This window comes from Aythya marila (genome assembly GCF_965140915.1).
Source record: "Aythya marila genome assembly, chromosome: 4".
In the NCBI taxonomy this organism is placed as follows: domain Eukaryota; kingdom Metazoa; phylum Chordata; class Aves; order Anseriformes; family Anatidae; genus Aythya; species Aythya marila.
The window spans coordinates 64,577,748-64,602,409 of NC_139045.1; the positions used below are offsets into that span (position 1 = coordinate 64,577,748).

The window sequence follows — 24,662 nt, forward strand, 5'->3', positions numbered from 1 at the left end:
ACTGGTCCCCTTCCTGGCCTCGCCAAGAATAGTGAACTCCACCATTTCATGGTCACTCTGCCCAAGACAGCTCCCGACCACCACATCTCCCACCAGTCCTTCTCTGTTTGTGAAGAGAAGGTCTAGCGGGGCACCACCCCGCTAGTGAACCCAGTAGGTTCACTAACCAGCTGCGTCAGGAAGCTATCTTCCATGCTCAAGTACCTTGTTTGTTGCAAAACACATTGCAAAATGACCTGGGTTTTACCTGAACATTTTGACTTTTCCTACTTAGAAAGACTTATGTACTTGTCAAGATCATTAAAAAAAAATCTGGACACATTGACTATACATACATGATATGCATAGTGAGCAAGCCAAGACTTCTAAGAATGTGGAAATTACTGCCCATGAACAGCAAATCTGATGCCCTTACTAAGCACCTAGGGCATGCAAAAGCACTTCATTACAGTACATCTGCACATTCTTCTGCCTGGGAAATTCCAGGCAGAAACACAGGTGCCCTGTCACTGTTGGTTTTCTAAACCACTCTTACAGCTCCTCTCCACATTTCTTAACTTAAATATCACACTTGTGACTTTGCATTCCCATTACTAAGGCATGCATCAAACTTCTGGCAAATCTTGCGCTGCAAATTACTTAAAACATAAATCAGATGAAGAGACTTCTGATAGAAGTTATTTTTACAGTAACACCTGCAAAATATCTTGTTAGCAAAAAAAAGAAGGTGAAATCCTTACAGACTATTGAAGGCAATTTGAGTTCGCTCACACACCCCTGAAATCAAAATGTGTGTGAATATATGTGTTGTTACAGTTCTTTAGGTACTTATTTCTTGAACATCTATCAAAGCATTAGATATATACCCAAATACACTTAGGAGGGCATAGACAACTGTGTGAGTTGAAAATCAAACAATTTCAAAGCTAACCTGGACAAAGTAAAGGGATAATGGCAATAACTACTATTATTATTTGGAATTTCAGAAACACTCAGAGAGCCTGGTTGAAAATTGGACTGCTCATCTCATAAACATGCTAATTTTCATCCCTAGGTGAAGACAAGGTATTAGAATACAATAAGAGTCTTGTCCAGGTGAAAAACAAATAAAAAAACCTCTATCCTTACATCACCTAAGCTGGTACAGATAAAAAGCTGAAGGATAGACACACTGAAACTAGCAAAGCCCCATCTTGTTAAAGCATATGTCGCCTGTCTCTGATACTTTTAACACATGCTAGAACATACTGGATGCATTATCACATTTATTGCCTTGACAACAAAGCCAGAATTAATAGTACAGGGTAGACCTTGTTCCAAAGAATTTAAATTCAAGAGGAAGCAAAGGAAGAATTACATGTATCTTCAGATACAATCTGACAAGATACTTTTTTGTTGAAACAAAGCAACAAAAAGCCAAGATTTTTTAAAATTTACTAGTTAACTGAGTAAATATGTGATTTTTCACAAGGCCTTCCCAACTGATGCTCTCTGCCAGGCAAAATCAAAACAATAAATTTAAGGAAAGCTATTTGAACATTTTTGTACAAATTCTGATCTTACATACCATGTTTAGGAAAGCTCTACTGAAAACACCTTAAATGTGCTTGGTCTCAAGTACTAAATTATCTTTGCTTTTTAATAAAAACAATATTCCAGTTATTTTTCTTCCATGATACCTCAACTTCCTACAACCAGAAAAATCCTGAAGTACCCTGAGAATATTTATCAGTCAAAAATTTGTCACACATGACATGGGGCAACAATGCAATACTGCCCAATTTACAGTGTTAAATCTAACAATTTAATTAACCACAGCATTTTAAGGGGGAGGGGGGGCGGCAACATGCCTTGTGGAAAGGTAACAAATATTGAATAAATAGAAACATAAAAACACCAAGGGTAACTTTTCAGTTTAGCAATGCTCATAAAACAGCTAATGACTTGCTAATTCAACAGCCAAGCTAATAATGAGATGTTAAATAAGATTTATAATACATCAATTACTAATTGATTTTCTAGAAAGAAGCAATCTTACTTTTGGCTTTTAATTATTTCACTTAAATTTTGGGAATTGAGCTTTTTATATTTCTAATGCATGACCTAAGAACACTTTTAGTTTTGTCTTTAGAAGATTGTCATAAAAACAATGAGGTGTTACTAATAGAAATACTCCAGTGAGAATCATTTTTGTTCCATATATACAAGATAGGATTTCCACAGCTCCAAGGCTTTAAAGAAAAAAATAAAACTTAGAGTCAATAAATAATTTCTGCTCCATTACTAAAGTGAAGAGTGTGAAGTTAATTATCTTTATGTCCTCATTACCTTGTTAAACAGATCCTCCGTTTAGGATGAAACAACATAAAAACAGCAGCAAACTTACTCTGTACAATGAATTAGGAAAGGGACTGAGATTTGCAACTACTCACAGTTTTATGTTTTGTTTAAACAAAATTTTACTAATATCACTTGAACTTGGTAGACATGGTATGAGTTTATCAGATTTTTGTTATCTTATCTGAGAAAAAAAATGCAACCATGTGTTATGACCAGACAATTATCCTCTTCACACCTTCAGGTAAGGCTTGCAATCATGCCAAGCCCTGCTTCTCTCTAGACATGGATATATGAGAATGACTTCATATCTGAAACTGAAGAAAACTTGGCATCTGGTGAGTTCACAGACAAAAAGCAATGCTACACTGAAAAATGCAACTCAACGAGTATAACAGACAGAGGTTGAAAATTTTGGTACTGTCAAAAGCAGTGCTGCTTACCCATCATCTAATTGATACTGATGCCTTTAGAATGAAACCTTGCAGTGCCAACACCAGGCTTTGTAAGGCCAGAAAGTTTAACCAAGGCACTGGGAAGGACCCTTTCAATTTATCTGCCTGCTGTGTAAAATTACTATTGGACTACAGGTCCATGCAAACATACACACTACCAACTGTATAAAAATTATGTCATCTCTGACCACATGTGAGGTCCTATAGAAAAACTGATAAACAAACCTGTTTAAAATTTGCTGCAATCCCTGCATCTGTTCCCTCTGTGAGTATGTGTTTTTGTTCTGGTTTGCTTCAAACATTTGAATGGAAACCTGAAGGTGATGCTTAATGTCACTAGAAAATGGTGCTTATAAATAATGATACAAGTAGTTAAGTATTTATAGTATTAAGTATATAATTAAGTATTTAGCATAATATAAAATAACATCCAGTATCTTACTAAGGAATACTGCTTCTACAAGTCCATGATGGTTCATAATTTTATTGGAAATTTAACGATTCACAAAAAATAGCCCAATGGGAAGCTATACATTCCTTTAATATATCAATATCCTATAAAATCATTTAAATTACTTTCTTTTTGATTGTGATATATTGCAAAATCATATTTTGTAATTGGTAGATTTTTTAGCTAGCAGTATCTGTACTTTTGCAGCAGTGCTTCAAGATTATAGCCCTAAAACAGAAAAAGGAAGACTATTTCTTTACATAACTTCATTAAAGGGAAAATAGATTCATGAAATATATGTGGCCTATATTTCAAGTTTATTCTGATATGACTAGATAATTAATATTTGCATTTAAAACAAACAAACAAAAACCCCACCACCACAAGACCCTAAATAACAGCAGAAAACTCACAATAAATTCCATGAAAGATTCATCAGTGAATCTCATTTCTGGTTTTATTTATTTGTTTATTTATTCATGATACTGAAGAAGGTGAACAAATCAGTTTGTTTTGACTGACAGTCAAAACTGAGTGACTTTATGGTAGCCACATATTAGATTAAACTACAGAACTATATTTAACCTGAGCAGACAGGGTCCCATTTATGTAATCCTGCTTTAGAAGCTTCTAATGAGTTACTGCAGCCTAACCCAGATATGCCTGCCAGCTACTTCACTGTTTGGTTTCTTTTGTTGTTTGTTTTTGTGTTTTTTTTTTTTGTTTTTTTTTTGTGTGTGTGTGTGTGTGTTTTGTTTGTTTGTTTGTTTGAGTCTACATAATAATGGGAGTACAATTTAATTGTAAAAATTGTGGCACAACACATAGAACACACTTGTTTAATGTGTTGGTCATCAGTATAACCAGTAACCTAACAAATATACTTCTGCCTACTTTAACTCAGAAAGTATATTTTTGTTTGTATTAGATTTGCTATATACCCATAGTCACCAAGTTACTAAGAGACTCATGCGACAGTGGAATAAGTTGTCACTGGAATTAGGTAAGTAAAGAAATTGGTGAATTCCTTGGCAGTAGAGTGTTCATGGTGAGAGCTGATACCTACATTTACAAGTTAATGGAATGCATGCAGAAATCAGTGAAAGGGAGTTATTATCACAGTGGCCTCTATAAGAAAATGTACCACCAAGAAAATTCTTCCATCTTAGAAACGTCTCCGTGTTTTGGTGAGAGCATCCGCTGAGGACCACACCATCCCACCACTGTCCTGCGTTCAGCCACCTGCTGTGCAGACACATATGGCTCTCAGGGATCAGCGGGGGCTGAGTGGGGTGAGTGGCGGTCACTCAGTAACATCTGCCAGCTGATCGGAAGGGGCATTAATGATATTCTAAAAGGAGGTTGGTTCACTCCTTCTTGCTGAAAGACAGCTGTGGTGACAAAAGGTGTACAGAGAAAATAAGATTGTAGATGTAATGGTGCAGGGAAAAGGATGGAGCTTTTCAGAACATGTTGTTTGACCTAAGTCATCCACAGGAAACATCTTACAAAATAAGCTGTATGTATTGTCTGGAATCAAACACAGCATGAAATATAAAACAGTGACATAAAAAATAAGGTTAAGAATGGTAAAAGTTACAAACAGAAGAAAAAAAATAAGTTTTCAATGTTATGATTTGTCATTACATCACTTCAGTAGCTGTTGTTTTGAGATTTGGCTGTATTTAAAGGGTTGCTAGTTTGAAGACGACCTCAATAAATGATCATAATGCAAACATGATATATGCATAAAAGTATCTTGGATTTGCAGTACTTCTAGTTGTTTTTCTTTCCTGTGTCTACTGATACTGTATATACAGGAGTAGCACTAAAAATTCAGTTCAGTGAGCTATAGTTTCATTTCACCACATTTTCTGCCAGGGGCCAGGATGCCATTCTCTGTTCTGTATCAGGTCAACAGATTTCCAGATTCAGAGAACAGTGGCTATACTGGGGATGAAGATACAGCATTCCAAAAGCTAAACAAGGTAAATAGACCATAAACATAGTATCTTGGCTTCAAATGGTAATTATTTCTCCACAAAGCTGAAGCCATAGTCCAGTGGAAACTTCATTCACTAATTTAGCTCTTCACAAAGGAAACAATGAGGTGCCTCAAAGAAAAACAGTTAACATTTATTTTACTCAAGTATTTAATAAAAAAAAGAAAAAAAAGAAAAAAAAAATGACAAGAAAAAAAAAACAAAAGTCTTCTATTTAGCAAAAGAATACAAGAATTAAAGTTTATGGGGAAAAAAAAAAAAAAAAGAAAAAAAAAAAAAAAGCAGCAAGATTGATGACTGGCAAACCAAACCCTAAGCTTGTTTGACTATTACATACAAATAAATCAGAGCTTTTATTCTGTGATGGGAATTAAACAGAATGTGAATTCCATTATCTTTTCCATCATGTGGTGGACCTAACAATTAAGGCAGAGTTTCTGCAAGATGTGAATGCAATACAAACACATCTCATTACAATCTACCCGGTAGTCAAGCTATATGAAGACTTTTTTGTTGCTAAGACTTTTCTTGTCTTAAGCTACCATCTGAAACATAGAAAACTGCCCTTGGGAAAGTCATAGTCATTAGAATCAATTGCACAAGAAGGGCCAGGTTCTGAACCATCCTGCAAGAACCATTCACGTAGGGCTTTGTGTGTATCATATATTACACAGTGAGCTAAAACATACAGGAGAAAAGTCTAAATATCACTTTTGATAAAGGTCTTCTTTGATATACTCAAAGAGAGAATTTCAGTCTCCTTTCCAAGCCCCAAAAAAGTGAATCTATATCTCTGAGAATGAAAACACTTCAACCACTTCAATCTTTAGATAATAAATTTATAACATACTGAAAATTTAGAAGGGTCATCACTCTCATTCAAAAAGAAGAAAGAATAGAGAGATAAGTGAGGCCTGATGATAACTAAAAAGCAAAATCAGAAATTAGAAAAAACACTAGCTTGCTATTTACAAGGAAGAAAAAGAATGGTAACTTTTCATATTGTAAGGGCAATTCAGAAAATCACTGCACATTCTCTGTAAATGTGAAGTCATCCAACAGCATGTGATCTTCAAATAGAAAGGTGATTTGGAATTCAAAAAGGTAAATCCCATGTTTAGCAGCAACAAAACTTATGTAAAATTATTTTTTTTTGCACAACACAGGTAGAATTATATTAACATTTATGATTAAAATTGCATAATATCGAAACATACTATGAATATTAATAAGGATAAATTGCAAGAATACACATACAGATTATCTGTGCAGAAAAATATATATTCTATCCTAAAGAGACAGGCCATCTCAAATGAAAAGAACGAATTATATAAAAAAGAATCATAGGAGGAAACAGATATTGGAAAAAGATTGAAATTCAAGTTACACTTAGGTTTAGGTGCTTCAGAAAAAAAAGGAGGAAGGAAACTTCAATAACAGAGAACTTGTACTATGAAGGAGGAGTTACTAAAGCAACTGAGTTTAAAATATGCAGATTATCCTATGGAGATAGGACATATCTAAATATAAATTCTATTTATCAAAAACAGAATCAGTTTTTGCAGCATCAGACAAAAATGCTAAGCTAAGAGCTCCAAATTGCATTCATATTGACATTATGAACACGGCATTTTCCTGCTGGCCCAGAGTCTCGTGTAGAAGGATGAGGAAAAAAAATGTCTCTTTGCCACGTGGTTATACAGAAGGATAACCGAACAACACCAGTTTTTAGAACTGTGCTTTCTGTATATCAGGAACAGGATGATAGTTTTGTCTCCTTGACATACTTCCACAGAGACTATTCTAAACACAGAAGGAACAGATCAAACTCCTCTGACAATAAAAGATGAAATAAATTTATGTACAGAGATTATTATTCCCCATACACGTATTCATGAACAGGAGCAGTCAAATTCTGATCCAGCTTGCACATTGTCTCTTTGTTAGCTGAGATTTATGCATTAATTGTGTAACACATTGTGTGGCTTCACTACAGGTATACACACGGCAAAAGCATACAAGCATAAAAGTCTGGCCACATCTTGCAGGTTAAGGCTGCCATACAACCAGACATTATTAGAAATGCTTTCAAAATTTTATTTTTCTCCATTTAAATAAAATAAATTCTTCTTTGAATACAAATGCCACAGCACTTGCCAGTCTACTCCACCATTACAAAACCAAAAAAGTGCAAAATTTAATCAAATAGGTTAAGTTATGAATTGTTGAATTTGAATTTGGTTTGAGACTGTAAATCGCTAAAAAAAGAAAACAGTTTTAATCTGACAGTCCCATTGAGACTAATATTTCTCACTACACTGCAAGCTTATTTAGTCTGTTTATTAATGCAATACTACTAACAGCCTTCAGAAAATAAATCTCAGATCTAGAGCTGGCTTTGAACCTAAGCTTGCCATAGTTACAGGTTAAAGCTGTGCTTTAGCATCTGCATAGGTACTATGCAATCCAACCTGAAGCCCAGACAGGGTGCTGACAGTCATCAGTGCCACTCTGAAGCTATATAATTCCATATTTCCTGCAACTCTTTCCCCATGTTCCTCTTGGGCTTCAAAAGCTCTTTGCTAGTTTATGTGGAACTACACAGCATTTAAGTCTTCAGCCACGTGGTTGGCACCATTTCTCCAAAAACCTGCTTGTGCAAGTCAAACAACCCGAGATACCACAATGCAAGCTGACCAGAGAATCACAGTATATATTTGTTTAGTGGGATCTATATGCTTTGGTATGGCTGGAATATGCCTTCTAAATCTGCAATGAAAACTCCATAATGAACAGGATGAAGTCACTGTATAGGGAAATTAAAATACAGAGTGTTTGGTCCTGTACAACTGGCCGTAACTTTTCAGATTCAAAGAGGGTGGAAATGGCACCAGAAGAGACCTTGCTGGCAAGAAGAGATGAGCAACAAACCACAGCTCCTGCAATCTGCAGCGTGCGTGGGTTTATTGAGGGTTACTGCAGGGCATATTCCAAAGGGAAGCAGTTTTGCTGTCAATGAGCCATTACATCCAAGTCCAGCATACTGAAAACATTTACCTGAAAAAGGGGGGAAAAAATAAATCAGGAACTACTTGACAGTTCTCCAAAGGCTCGTCCAGGAATTTCAACACATAGATTACAAGCCGTCCCTCTGCTCTTGACATTTTGTTTAATCAGCAGACAGTAAAATTTTATGTGCTACCCTGTCCATAGACAGCAGATTCCAGCATATTACAGGTCTCTAAGTTGATAGCAGGTTAAATCTGATATGGAAAAGAGGCCTGCAGTTTGCTCTCAAGGCAACCACAATCAGGTAGCCTACTACCCTTCTCTTACTCCATTTAAGCTGAAATGTTTATCAGCACTTGTACAAGCCACTTCATACAGTGGCTTGTACAAAGGAATAAAATGAGATTTTTTTTTATTTTTTTTTTTTTCCAGAGTGGTATATGTGCTATTTGTGCAGCACATTACAGGAAGGACAGCAAGAGTCCTGACCACATTCCAGTGGTGCTGACATGCAGCAGCCAGCAGCTTCAGCCAGCCAAATGCACATGGAACTCAGCATTTCCATCAAATATCTCAGGGCCAAGCTTTCAGAAGCCACAGCAAAAATGAACAAGAAAGTTCTTGCAATCTGAAGAAAGGCAATCTGATATGTTATCTGAAGGAAGTTAAATCCTATTTGCCCAAAACAGATAAGGAAGATATCAGCACCCAACATACAACATCTGAGTATTTCCACACTGATGCTCATGAAGAAGACTCTGTGGTTAACGGAGACCTACAAACATATCAGCATTATTCTTTGCTGCTATTGTGCTGCATGCAATGTATAAGCTATAGGTATAAATGTTTCTGATGGAGATCAGTCTTAAAGCTGCTTTTGAAATTGGTACAGTGGCCAGGAACACCACCTGCGGAACTGATTGCAGCTTTGCACCAAAACCTGGCTTTCCAGTACTGAACTGGAGGCTCATAGACCTGGAGTGAACTCACATGTCGACAGTTACTGGCTTCTCTATTGCCTTAGTCATCTCACTGGCATACTCCAGTACTGCAAGGGTGAGGAAAGCTACAAGAATACTGTAACTACTGTAAGAATTCTTCTGCTTCAAGTGCAAAGCCATTTCTTGGCAGCCAAAATCTACTACGTGGTGTGATGTAGTGAGTATACATACACTGCCTGCCCTTCACCCAAAGTGTCAGCATATCTGTCAAGACTCTACAGCAATCCTCAATACAGCAAAATCACACAGCCAGTAACTGTTCTGCCAGGTCAACAATGAAGGTTCCCTCTGTGACCTGTCAACACTTTGGAGATTCAGAAACTAAAGGAGAATTTCTTGTACATCTCTGGTGCCTTCTACACATACCACGCACCTTCTGGGAAACTTCACCCAGCCATACCGGTCTGATGCCAAATGGAAGAGACTCAAGGAGAAAAGACTCAAGCAGAGAGTACGGGCAAGTAGAAGTAGAATACATTGATGGATTAAGAGACTGGCTCCAGAGATAAACAGAAGTCATGAGTTTACCTAGAAAACACTGATAAATGCATTCTAGAGTGATTCAAAATAGGCTCAGCTCTTGAACTCACTGCAAGCTGATAACAGAACTAAGCACAACTAGTGGAGTCCTAGTGATGGAAGCATGCATCACGTGAAGCTTCGTGACATGGATGTTCACAGGCAGGTTTAATGAGTGACAACTACAGTACAACCGCTTTGAATAAATTAATTCACATTCTAATTCACTAACTTACTGAATTCATTTGATATCAGGAAGAAGGTCTGTGCATGTCTTCAATCACTAAAGTTTTGGACCATGACCCTGAGGTCACATTTGTCTGTTAAAGTCTTAAGAACATACACAAGCACCCGCTTACAGCCCTACTTTTCAGGGCAGGATTCATCAGTCAGAAATACTTGGGGCATGAGCCACAATAAAAGCTCTAAAAATCCCACTTCTAGACCTTACTGTAGGTTGAAGAAAGATATATATAGATGTACTCAAACCCCCAAAACTGTATCAGCACTTCCAGTGTGCAAAGGATAAGGCTGTCAGTCATAATCCCAACCATAGAATCACAGAATGGTTTGGGTTGGAAGGGACCTTAAAGACCTCCCAGTTCCAACCCCCTGCCATGGGCAGGGACAGCTCCCACTAGATCAGGTTGCCCAAAGCCTTATCCAACCTGGCCTTGAACACCTCCAGGGATGAAGCATTCACAGCTTCTCTGGGCAGCCTGTGCCAGTGCCTCACCACCCTGAGTAAAGAATTTCTTTTGAATAACTAATCTAAACCTATCCTGTTAATTTAAAACCATTACCCTGCCCTATCAGTCCACTCCTTAACAAAGAGTTCCTCCCCAGCTTTCCTGTAGCCCCCTTCAGGTACTGGAAGGCTGCTGTAAGGCCTCCCCAGAGCTTTCACTGCTCCAGGCTGAACAACCCCAACTGCATCAGCCTATCTTTGCAGGAGAGGTGCTCCAGCCCCTTGATCATCTTTGTGGCCCTCCTCTGGACTCATTCTAACAGGTCCATGTCCTTCTTGTGCTGGGGGACCCAGAACTGAATGTAGGGCTCCAGGTGGGGTCTCACAAGAGCAAAACAGAGGGAGACAATCCCCTCCCTCCCCTGCTGGCCATGCTGCTTTTGATGAAGCCCAGGATGCAGTTGCCCTTCTGGGCAGCAAGTGCATATTGCTGCCTCATATCAAGTGTAGCTACTACAGCCAACCTCTTTGCCCAAAGAATTTGTCATTTACATCCAGTGTAAATTCAAATACATGCAATGAACTTGATGGACATATGGATGATAGATCCATGTTGCACACGCTGAAATCAAAATCAAGCCAGTCAGTACCAAGAGGGTACTTATTTTCTTGTTTAAAAGCTACAACCATTACAAGAGAGAACACATGAAAAAAAAAAAAAAAAAGGATCACCTGCGGGGTGTCTCAGGCAATAAAAATCAGGACAAAAAGAAGAGTGGTTGTTTTAACTTAAGAACTCTCAGAATTATGTGTTTCCCATTTTACAGTTCCATTACTGAAGAGATCTTAGCCTTAAATTAACTATACCCATCCAATATAAAAAATAATAATAATTAAAAATATACATCATAAGACAGAATGGCATGGCTTAAACTGTGCAGAACATCCATTCCTTCATCATGAAAAAGAGCACAGCAAAATAAGAACATGTAGCAGTTTGCCATCAACAAAGCTGCTTACATAGACACCCACTCTTTCCTATTTTCTTTTGTAGCATGTTCTTTTAACTCACTCATCTCCTTCTGCATCTTTCACTGACTATTCTTTGACTTACCAGCTTCTTCAGACTGTTCCCACAAGAAATCTGACCAAGGAAATAGTTATTTGGTTACAATCAGTTCAGAATAAATCATCTGTTTTAATTTTCCCTCTCCAGAAATATTCAGATGCCAATAAAAATAATTTCCTTGAGAAAGCAAGGGGTTATTTCCAGGGTATCTGAAATCTGAAATAACTGGAGCAGGATAGTTATTCTGCAGATCTAATCTTCATGCTGTGATAGATTCATTCATTTGGTCCCACCTCCCAGGAAGGAGCTGGCAATTACTGCATTCCAGTGAAGGACCGTGGATTTCTTCCAGCGCCCTGACTCCATATGCCATTTACAGCTGCTTGTGGCAGCCAAACCAGTAACGCATTTTAGCATGAGATGCAAATGAGCTAGATATACTGCAAGTTTGCTCCTTCATACCTAGTATATTAGTTGTTTTCTCTTTCTGAAGATGAGAATTATCTTTCTTGATAAGAATGATATTTCAGGCTCTGCTTTACTGAAATACGATATTGTTTTAGATTTACAGATGCAGATCTATAAAAAATACGTCTTTAAGAAATGTACAGCAGTTATTACCTACAGTGATATTGGTACACCTCCCTCTTTTTAAAGATTCATTTGCTTTGTGTGACCAATCTGAAACTATCTCCTAAATTAGAAATTGTAGATAACTAGAATCCTATGTTACTTTTGTGCTCCTCCAAGAATTAGCCTCAATATATACATTAAGTAAACTAAGCACTATAATTAGAGCTTAAACAGTTTTTAAATCAAACATATCCTCAGTACATCCCCTCTTAAAGCTTAATCTGGCATTATTATGAAGTTCGTTTATAGCACTAGAATGTGGGAACCATCTATTTCATCCAGTTTGTCAGATACACTGTCTCCAAACACATATTTATTTGTATGTTAATTCACGAAGTATTTTCTTAGTGCATGTGTATACACACACAAATTCTCTGTGTTCACCACTGATACTCTTAGAATGCACTGCTTTGTTACCCAATAGCTAGACTGCTAGTAGTTAGTTAACTAGACAGTGTAAACCTAACTCAGCCATACCTAACCACAGATAGGGTCACAGTTCCCCATTGTGATGCAGAAATAACCAGACAGAAATAGCCTAGAAGTCATCTAGGAAAGGCTAAGGTGGGAATGTGGGAAAAATCACAAGAAAAAAATCAGTTTTAGAGGCTTTTTCACACAGTGGACACAATAAATAAATAAATAAATAAAATTTGTTATTAATATAAAGCCATGTTAGTACAATTAGCATACACCTGAGTGCAGGAAAGTTTGGTATTTTACTGCAAGGCACAGTAATAGCCCTGACTTCTTGGTTGGTAAAAATGCAGAGTCTAAAGATAAATGGTAACACATGATGGCAAGCCAATAAAAACGAGGAAACAAAAATGAACCTGAAAACATTAATGGGACATAATGAGGTATCAGGAATAAAGAAATAGCCCCAGAATTTTCACTTTTCAAGGATACTCTTTACACAAAATGCAATAGTGAAACTGCTTTAATAATAATAATTAGGAAAAAAAAAATAAACACTCATCTAACCATCCCATTCAGATGTACACATCTTGAGTTCTAGGGCAGAAGCATTATCTTTGAGGCTTCAATTTCACTTACAAATGCAGTTTGAATAACAAATTTGTCCAGCAAATTCAAAAATTAGTCATAGGGCAGTAAGAGGCAGCAGAAGCATTTAAGTCTCATTTCCATCAGAAGCTAGTCTATGGCAAATGTAATTAAAGTTTTTAGTAAGAGTTTGCCATTTTACTAAGTGACTCTGAATTGCCAGAATGAGCATTAAGTGTTGGGGGCACAGCAACCCATCCTCCTTCCCCATGCTATGTGGTAGTGGCCAAAGCCTTGTGCAAAAGCTAATAGTGTGATTATCTGCTAGGATTATGCAGAACAGGGAAGCTGAAGTCTGCCTTTGTGAGAATTAAGTCCATCATCCTATTGGTCAATGGAATTATTTTATTTTACCATAGCGCAGATATATTTTCACTCTGATCTTTTTTAAAGTGAGTGAATATCAAAGGACATAAATTTCAGAAGCTGGCATAGAATGCACTTACAGGTCATTCTTTTTGGTTTAAGAATGAAAAGTCCAGGAAAGGAAATGATGTATTCTTCTTTAAGAAGTAAGCTCCACTGAATTAACAAGACGATAATTATAATACAGTCTTTATCTAACTAGTTTGGTAATGAATGACTAGGATGGGTTCTGTTCTGTGGGAAATGTAAAAATGTGACTCTAAGTACATCAACAGAAGGTAGAAAGATTGTGAAAGTGATGTTTTACACCTCTATAGATAAAACAGCTGTACTCACAGGGTTTCACCTCACACTTCTAAGCAGTTTAGAGAAGCAACACATCCCAAAACACTCTTCCCATCCTGACAGAGACCACAGTGACTTTGTATCCGGATAGGGCAGAAAGAACTGAAGGAAGTACTTAAATCATCACAGAAGTGCCCGCAGCTTAGACACTCAAACAGACATGGCACCTATGTCTCACAAAACACAACCTCCTCCCCAGAAATGTGCCCTGATTAGGTTCAGAGTAGTAGTGCATTGCCCCAAGTATTTACAAAAGTGTTGAAGAAGCTTGTTCAGAGAATTAGTAGTCTACAAGAAGGCTTGTACCTTTGTCTGGCAGGTAAAATTCAAGTTAGTGAGAAGAAATGCAAAATATTTGACAAGATTTAGTAGCACAAGTGGGAGTGTTATGGTGCAGTAAATAGTTATCAGATGCTGGTTACTGGATTAGACAGAAAACAGAAAAACAAGATGAAATCTCAGCCCCATAACCAATGAAAATTCAGAAAGTCTTATTAAAGATAAGATTGATAGATAAGATGTTTCTCATTCTGATCATAAAAAAAAAAAAAAAGAGAAATAAAGCAATTGTGGAAGAAGTCGAGGAAGATTGCTCTGCAGTGGCTCACTTTTATTCTTACCATATAATAATAATTATTATACTTCAGTTTCAATTACACTAACATGCCACTTGGCTCACTTTAATCCTAGTGTTATCTATTTGGTTTAAGATAAACTTGAACACACTATATTTAAGAGGAAAAAATAAGCACCTACATAGTGAAGTCAAAGCAAACAGATAAGCAGTCAATGCCCAAAATGAAGGCTGACAACCATGCTTACCTCAACTAAAGGTACACCATTTACTGAAGTTATTGCCAAGGTGCCTTGCATTTCTTCTGCAGCACATGCTTAACATCAGTGCTAAATCAAAAGTGAAACTGTGAAAAAACAGCAGTGCAGCAGTAACGACACTTCCGTAATGAATGAAAAGGTGACAGCTTTCACAAAAATGACTAAAACTGTTCCATACAAATGTCTTGTCAAAGACAACTGAAATGGAGGACAACTTTCAGCTATCCTAGAGGATGAAGGTTAAGTCAAAATGAAACTAAGAAACATGAAAAATATACTTTCTGATACAGTTCCAATCTTCCTTACTTTCTAGTGTGCTAGAGAACAGACAAAATACTGTTAGGGTGGACTGAAAATGAGAAGAAAACAGCACAAAACCTCAAAGAATAATGACAAGAGTTACAAGAGACATCTTGATCCTCCTACGGTTATGGCTGTGTTCAGTAGGGATTTAGTGGTATGGTTTAGTAAGGAACAAGAAAGCATCACATGAACAAATACACACTGAGCTGATAGCAGAAATAGCATCCCTCTTAATTTATACTGATTACACAATGCCAGGTCACAGTCTAAATATACGTATTTTTAAAAAATCTACAAGAAACAAAGCAAGTAATATTTACATCAAAGGTCTTGTCATCGTCAAAGTAATATGATGTTCATTAACCATCTTCCATTAATATCAAAACAAAAAAAAGAAAAAAAAAAAGGCACAACGAACTAATGGAAACTGCTTTTCGAGGAAGACAGCCAATATAAAAAAGGCTTTTCACTATTTCTAAACACATCATTTTTGCTTATCTTTCAGACTTTCACCTCTAGAAACTTGTGTCAGTTAATTAGATTTTTCACCAAGTTATTAGCAAGGCAGTAAAATAACTGTGTATATATGTTTTTATATAATGTATTTAAGACACACCTGCCATAAAACCAGAGGATAAAAAGACATATTCAAAATGGCCAGTCACTCTGCATCTTGCTCTTTTATATTGACATAAAATTTCCCATTGTGAACAGTTAACAAGATACTTTGTGCCTCCAAATTTTTGTGCCTAACAGACATCAAAACCAAAACAGGAAAGGCAACCTTTCACACTGTTCCTCATTACATCAAGCACCTTTTCCACTCCTCATCTAATTTATAACAACAGCTGGAGGTGGGAGATTCCCAGATACATTTGGCTCTTCATTTGCATTTATGCATTTGTTTGAAAGTACGTATGGTAAAGAAAGAATGAATCAAATTCAAGAAAAACTGGAAAGATGCCAAGTGTTTGAGCTTGGTGTTAGGGTAGATGGGGGAGAACTCATTTATCACAGCACATTGAATTAGTTTCTTTTAACCTGCCATTCCTATGAGACGAATGGAGAGAAGAGATGGAATATTGCAAGTGAGGAATCAACCAACTTAAAGCTTTAAAGATCTCAAAGAACAGCTCACTGAAGCTTCCAATATGAGAAACCAAGTTCTAAGTTTTACCACAGGAAAAAAATATAATAATAATTAAAAAAAAAAAAAAGAGTTAAAAATGAATTTAAACTACTACAGTTCCATTTTGCACTATTGATTATGAATCTGTACCATTTTTATTGCAATACTGAAGGTGACCTATCACTAAAGTTATTGCTAGTAACACTTTATATTTTTTAAAAAGTCTTAGCAAAAGTTAAAAAGAAATTGGTTACAAAGTTCACATACATGAGGAAGCCTTCCCAAGGTGGGAAGAAAAATAAATATTTTTTTAGACCATGAATTGTCCAGGATATTTTATTATAACATCTGATAACCAATAAAACAATGCCTATGAAATTGGTTTTCCTGAATAATGCAGAATAACACTGCAATAAGTACCATAAATCAGCAACTGTTCTAAATATGCAACTTTTTATTTTTAAATTAAAAACAAAGACTTGGAATGTGTTTCTGTGTATCAGTGCACAAAGCTGCAATTAAGGCTGCATATTGTCTCTTCGAAATGAAGCAGAATAGAGTTAATGAAAGTTGAGAGAAAAAAATGAATCAGGAGGATTACAGATGAGAACACGAGGAAGAATGTAATGGTTTTTGTTTCCTGGATGGCAGAGCAATTGTAGTCCAAAGTTAATATATGAATAGATAAATTGAGACTGATCGGTAGCCCCACAGTAATCAGTGGTACACGTCCATATATCCTCTTGGAAGGTGGCAGCATGCAGCCTTGCTTCTCGACAGAGGCAATCCAACCACACCGACTGCATTGTGTGCTGTTCCTGACACATATTTATACCAGCTAGCCTTACACTGTCCAGAAATATGGCCCATTTATTACCTCAACATATCTGCTACTTCTATATCCCCTATTTTTCTACCATATTCTAATCAAAATATTCAACAAAAAGAAAAAAATATATATACATGAAAATAACTATTAACATTTATATGCTGAGAAATAATATTAAAAAGCAGAAACTAACAGCACAGCTGGGGTAAACTGCAAGAAAGATGGTGCTGGAGGGAAACTGGAATGGACATTAGCAGAGACACAAAAATACTAATGAAAACAAATAGGGACTTGGATGAGATGGACCTCTAAGAGAAAAACATGATGATAAATCTTGGGTCTATCACTGTGTAGTGGAGATTAACTTTTTAACAAAGCACATCTCTACCAATTCAAGCCTCATTTTTAGCTCTGGTTCAAACCATGGCCTCTTAAGGATATTTCCAACTCTTACGTTCCCATAACAACTGCCTAAGACGCTAAAGGAACATACATTTAAGTGAAGAGTAAACATCATTCAGAGCTTTTCCAAAAAAAAAAAAAAGGGGGGGGGAAATGCTTTATGTGCATGCAGGAGAACTTAAAGATGATCTCTACAAATCTCTACACCAATGAATTCCCACAGTACTTGTACCTCAGTGTCTCAGGCTGAAGCCCCAGGGGGTGGCCTCCTTCTCAAACCTGTGGGGCATCGCTCCAAATACCTGCTCTCTCCATCCACAAGCAGAACCACCTCTTCTAGCAGGGCCTACATTCTTGGCCCTCCTGTTTAAAACTCCAGTGTATGAATTGACTTCACATTAACATCCTCAAAACCTCCACCCATCCAAAACAAGGACCCAAACCCCAGAAAGACATTACTCTGCCTTGGGTGCAAGAAATAAAGTCATCCCAGTGGATTGAGAAATATAAACAACAGGGAATAGAAATTGACAGCAAATTTATAAACCCTAGAGAATACAAAAGCTCCTCTATTACAGTAACTAATTTTAGCATTATTAGTAGTAAGCATGCATATTTTCAATGCAGAACAAAAGCACCATCTCAAACAATAATTAAGCAGAATTTAAAACTCTTCATAAAACCTTCCTGCCTAAATGCACCATGAATTAGTGTCTCTTACAATTGGAAAACATTTATTTTAAGCAGGCTTTAGAAAACCCACACAAAGCGTATTCACCCCTAGCTATATAAAACCTGAAACGGGAACAGGCATCTCACAGAGATAAAACACGTAAGACCCTAATAAGCATTACAGAATCCCATTCCTGCATAAATGCATACGCGCATCACGCTTACTGTCAGTGAAACCAACCAAGGAAGAAAAGACATTACTGTGTATACATGATAGGTCCTAAGTATATGGCAGAGATCTTAGGGAGCAAAAGGAATCTGGAAATGAAAGGGGGCTCATTTTCTTCTTCCTTATGAAATTTGGTATGATTTCTTTCCAATAATTCTGTGAACTCAATAGATAAATAAATAAATAAATAAATAAATAAATAAATAAATAAAATGTGTTTAGATTAACATCATTCCTTAGAATTTGTTGTTTATTTATAGGCAGCACGGTACATTTAAGGCATTAGTCAGGCTAGTACTATATGACTTCTGATCTGTAAAAACCTAACAAAAATTGTTCCTAATTGCCTGCTAAAGCTGAGCCTGCTCCATCCTCTCTTTAAATAGAGATCCGGCAGATCTGCAGTGACCCACGGGCCTATCGGCTGCCTTAAGGGCTGAGATGAGGAACTTTCCCCCAAACCTCAGCTATTCCCCATGACAAACCAGTCCTAATGGAGAGCTGACAAACCCAAATCACCCTGTATCTCGATATTCCCCTCATCCAGCCCCCCCGGAGCGATCCGCTCTGTGGTGTTGCCATAGAAAATGGCAAGGAAGCCTCCAATTAGAGAAGAGGTCACACTTAAGCAGGGATATTATGTAAATAACAGCCTGCCAGCACCCCTCACGGAAAAAAAATCAAATCAAATAAAGGCCTCATCTTGCGAGTCTTCCGAGGGCGGGCCTGGGATTTGCTGCCGGGATCCCCGGGGAGCAGGGCTGGGCCCCAGGTAGGGCGGGCAGGAGGGCGGCGGGGCGCCGGGCATCGCTGTGCGCCCTCTCCCCCCGGTTCGGGGGGACACGAAGGGACACGGGGACGACCCCTCGGCGGGGGTCCAGGGCGGTTCTTGGGTTCTCCCTTCCCGCAGCAGCCGCGCCCCGGCTCGCCGCCCCGGGACAGGCGGCGCCCAGCCCCGCCGAGGACCGGCTGCCCTGCCCGGTTCAGCGGCACCGAAGGGCGAGCGGAGACCGGGCACGGCCTCGCCCAGCCGCGGGCTGGCACTTTTATCCCCCCGCACGTTCAAAGTCTCCGATCACGGCAGCATCCTGCCTGCCTCCCCTGCTCATCCCTCCCGCCGCCGCTACTCACCCACGCCGCAGCCGGCAACGGCGGTAGCGCCCCGCCGGCTCCCCGAGCCCCCTTGTCCCTTCTTCGCCCCCTCAGGGACCCTCCTGGACCCGCAGCGCTGCGGGCGGAGCCGCCGGAGAGAGCGGCGGCTGCACCTCGGATGCCGGCTCCGGTCCCCACCCCGGGCTCCCTCCCCGGCTGTCACCGGCGGCCCGCCCTCGGGAGGCGGCGGCCCCGAGCCGAGCTCGCCAGTGGCGCCGGGCCCTGCCGCTCCCCGCAGCCCCGCCTCGGGCGGGCGGAGAGCCCCGGCACCGCCACACCGGGGAGCGGTGGTGGTCGTGGTGGTGGTGGTCGTGGTGGTGGTGGCGGGGAGGGACGGCGGTGGTGGCGCTGAGGGGCGCGGGGCGGCGGCTGAGGGGAGCGGGTGGCTCTCGGTGGATAAACGGGGGACAACGGACACGAGGCGGCTGCTCCGCGGGTCCTGGTGGGTTTTAGTCCCAGCTCTCTGGGCAGCGTTTGCCGGGGACCCCCAGCAGCCTCCTCCCACCCCCCGTCCCAAAGCGCGATGTGTCCCCTGAAATGTCCCCAGCCTGAGAGGAGCGGTGCCCGCTGAAGCCGTGCCAGCCCAGCTGGTCTCCCTTTTGGGACCCTTCTTGGCTCGCCACCCAAATACAGGTGGGCCCCAACCCTCCAACCCTACAGTGCTGAAAGGGATTTATCAATTTAATTTTTTTATGTTAGGCGCTATCGTTGCACAGAAGAATTAGAGCTGTCAGATTAACTCAACTGCTAGCGCTTGCTATCCACGCCAGACGGCTGTAAATCCTAATGCCATTTAAAACCTCATTATTTTGTTAGAATGGAAGAGAATATCTGCTTGAGGCTCGCAGGCCCAGGCTTCGCTTCCAACCAGGCTGCCTCTTTGGTGCTGTCACACCTTGGCTTCGAAAATACCCAAGCTGAAGCACTGCTTGTGAGTACATACGTGTCTGATGGGCCAGGTTCGGTGGCTGGCCAAGTCCATGCAGCAGAAATATGCTTGGGTTAGTAAAATACCAAGATCTCTGCAGGTGGGGACTGTCCCAATAATTAGCTCAATGTTACATTGATGGCTAATGTAGCGTTTGTATAAACAGACCCAGCCTCAAGGAGAAAAGAAGCTGTGTTACATTTTTTTTTTTTTTTCACGTTGTTGCAGCTGGGGTGAAAGGTCCATACTTAGTTTCACAACAGGATATGGGTATGGGAAAGTAGCTAGATGTATTTGAAAGAGGAACTACAAATACAAGAAACTTGCAGCCATCTTGAAATGTACTCGGAGAGGTAGGTCGAGGCAATTCATCAGAAGGAGAGCTTTAGGGTGACTAGGCTACAACATGGCAATAGAAATCTGATGATGGGATACTTCAGCCCAACAGGCAAAAGTGCAATGCTATTGATGGCCAAACTGAATGGCCAAAATCTAAATTTGAAACAGAATGTACATTTTTAATGTTAAAGGCAATTAACAGTCAGGACTACATATTAAAGCCAAAGGGAACATTCATTGTAGGGCAGTATTAAGCAATATTTAAACAAATCTCTTTCCAAGAGAAGTTATTTCTAACAGGAGCTAGAGGAATTCTTGTAGTCAGAATAACCCTGGAAATTTCTCTTCTATACTGAAAACACTGCTTTTGATTTTAAAATTAATGACTTGAATATCCTGGCTGGCATTAATTACTTTATATAGTTTATTTGTTCCATTTTCCAAGACACTATCAAGTATAAATGTTTGATATATACACTCTAAAAAAGTCAATAAGTTTATTAGTTGCTGTGTTCCAAGTCTGGATTAATGAAACAATATTAAGCATCCCCTTATGCTTTAGCTACATTGTAACTCTTTTTTATAGAAATAGGATTTCTGACCCTTAGTTCTGGCCCTGATCAGGGATGAAGGAAATTGAAGGTCTTCAATAATGTATGCGTAGCCTTTTATCAGTGTTGTGTCTTGTGCAGGGATGCAGGATTGTCTTCTGGAAAAAGGAAGGATGTTCCGTATAGGATTTGCATATAATGGGCTGATGCATAGGGTTTGCATACAAGCTAATTTTCTTATGTGTCATTTTTGCTTGACAGTACTTACAAATAAATGAGGTGAAATTTATAACCCAGCTAACACTTTGTTTCTCAATACTTGTCATTAATAGAAGTGTTTGAGCTTTTTAAATGTACATAAATTGGGCTTCATTTGAAAGTAAGGGTATGTGATCATCTTGCCTGCACAAGGCAAAAATATTAGCTTCTTGTCAGATGTAGATCTATAATGTACTGTCCCTTTCAGTTGGAAAGCACTTTTACTTTACAAACTCTAGAGCATTCTTTTAAGAGCATGTGGTTTGGTATATCCACTAATGTCTAGAAACAAGTATTGGATTCATGCTGAGGGACCCATTGCACTGTTTGTGCGGCACAGATGTACTGCAGAGTTTCCACACCTAAAGCACTAATGTTCCTAGTAAGCATGCAGGATGACTGGAATATAAAGATTTAAAATCTGACCTGTTTTTTTTTTTCTTTTTTTTTTTTTTTCTCTTTCTGGTGTTGTATCAGGGAAGCTATGTTAGCCTCAGTTGGGAGCTTGACTTACTTTAAGAAAAATCTGGGTCCTATAAGACTTGCCCAGATCGACCCAGGAATTCTATGGGTTGGCCAGAAATTAATCCAGATATATCCTGATAACTGCCCCTAGAAGAATGGGAGGCTTCTGAAAAACACACATGGAGTACACAGTTGTGAACTACAGAAGAAGTCTAAAATGAAAACATATATTTTGCTCAGTCAGTGTTTGACATATTACTGTTTGTTTGTGTATTGTGTTACCAGCTTTCTAAGTCTGCCCTTAGTCATTAGTAAAGCAGATTGAAATAACAAATACAAAAAGTGCTATGTGAGACAAGTGCAAGATAATACAAGGTTCTGTTTGGAATCCCTCAAAATGAATGCAAATTCTTCATTTATTTTAGTGGGAATAGAATGGGGACTTAAAAGTAACACTTTAAAAATTAATTAAAAAACTTGCTGACTTTATAGCTATGGAGTTTAGAATTAGAGGCATTTTGACTTTCTTGTACTTATGCAAAAGTAACTATATTAAGTAGAAAGCAAAATGAAATTTCAAGGACAGGCCATAATTGAAAAGTTAATCCATTTTTAATATTGATATGCTCATCTTAAAGAGCTTTAAACATGTGGCTTAGCAGAAGTATATCAGAATCCATGCTCTAAATTTGCCCTACCTTTTTAGTAGTAAGAAGAATGCCTTGCAAACAGTGGTGGTTCTCCTACTCAGTCAAAACTGAAAGTATGAGAAGTTTTTAAAACTTTGTCTCTGAATAATAGTAATGCTTTGAGTTCTTACATTCTTTCATAAAAAAAAAAAAAAAAAAAAAAAAAAAAAAAAAAAAACCACATTCCAGACCACTTCTGATACTGATTATATACAGGGGAACAAATTGTCTGCTGCTGTAAATGTAGAATGATTGCATTGATTTATTAGTTTCTTTTACTGTTTTAGAAATGAGAAATACACATTGAAGGGCAGAATTTTGTTTTTATGCAGTATGTTTTTTGTCCATTGAAATGCAGCCATCTGCAGGCAAATATTTAATAGTGCATAGCACCACTGCAGCAATTATGTATAATATGTGGCCATATTTAAAACTTCTCACTGCTCAGCTCTGATTATTATTAATGTTACTATTGTTTATGAGAGGAAAAGAAAAATAAATTACTCTTAGGGGGATCCTTAAGCAGACTGACTGTCATTATGTGCCCTAAAGGATTTTTGTGTGATGTGTTGTATAGGAATGATTTTTCTATGAAAGATGGATTTACGACATCCTTTTCAGAGAGCCTGGGAGATTCAGAGTAGCTGAAACAGAATAATTTTTATTCTTGTAAGTTATTACAAGCCCTACAAAACTTGCTTTGGATTTTCATTTAAAATAATAATGGTTTCCTATTCATAAAAAAAAAAAAAAAAAAAAAAAAAAAAGTAAAATACTGCTGAACCAAAAGGGAGACCAATGCTGGTGTCTGCAGATCATAGTGCAGAATCTAAGTGGGATGGAGGCGCTGTTCTGTTTGGCCAAAGGCAAAAACTGCCTGCAGCTGCCTACAGCCTCCTGTGAGTGGAACAAATTATTTCTACAGCACATATTTTGTCAGAATTGAATTTTTTACAAATGGTAAAAACACTGATATGACAAGGTGTAGTGTTTCTTCTTAGCAACGTTCTTCACTCTCTCTCACCCTATTGATTGGTTCTGTCATAGGTGGGTATTGGTAGCAAAATCCAGAAATAGCATGTGCTACTGAGTATGTGCTTCTGTTAGGGAATAATTTCCATGCACTCTTATCAATAGCAGGCAAAGGAATCAGACTGCAATTAAGAGTTGAAATATGTTATTTTCCAAATTTAATTTTGACAATCATAAATTACATTTCTGTGTTGCACTGAGTAGATTGTACACTACTCCTTTCTTTTGTGTGGGGGCATATGTCTGAGTGGATATGCACGCACTTTTAATATTTTTTTGCACCTGTTTTTGAGAAGCCTCTTTTTCAGTAATAGAGGGAGAAAAGTCTTCTGGGAGTATACACCCTAAAATTAAGATTTATTATAGGCTTCATGTACAGCTGACTTGGTTAAAAGCTGCCTTGCTGTGTAGTCACATATCAAATTGATAATGACAATATAAATAGATGAAGTTAATGACTGTACTGTGGAATAGGGGAATAAAGCATTTGGCCCATGTTGAATCAAAGGGGAAAACTGAAGATTTACAATATGTTAACCCATGTTTGGTTGAAGACATGGCTACTGAAATAAGCACAAGAGGTTTGGGTGGCAATTGATTTCTAGTGCTACCTGTATAGCTCTCTTTAACACACATGTTGAGATGATTAGCTCTAATAAGGAGAGACTGGGGATTAAAGTAACAGCCATAATACTTAGAAAGAATTCTCTGTGGACACGTCTGTGATACACTCATGCTTGCGGTAGTATATAGTGCACTGTGAGCTGCTCAGAGCTTTGCTGGAAAAAGGCTGCTAAGCATGGACATTAAAAGCATTACATTTTGGTGGCTTTTTTCTCTTCATGATTCACATTCTTTCTTTTTTAAGGATGAGTAGTTTAATGGCCACCTCAACTTTCTGAAGATATC

General features: G+C 38.5%; 1 protein-coding gene across 3 annotated transcripts in view; it reads right to left on the reverse strand.

Moving 5' to 3' along the window:
• Nucleotides 1–19,595, reverse strand: part of JAKMIP1 (janus kinase and microtubule interacting protein 1) — a 153,271-nt gene extending 133,676 nt beyond the window's left edge. For 2 of the 3 annotated variants that reach the window (XM_082758934.1, XM_082758930.1), the window contains exon 1: nucleotides 19,471–19,595. The gene's annotated coding sequence lies outside the window, so the exon portion shown is untranslated. Of the gene's footprint in view, nucleotides 1–14,763; nucleotides 14,821–19,470 lie in introns of those variants that run through there. The other variant, XM_082758931.1, reaches the window with a different exon arrangement.
• Between the last annotated feature and the right edge of the window lie 5,067 nt (nucleotides 19,596–24,662).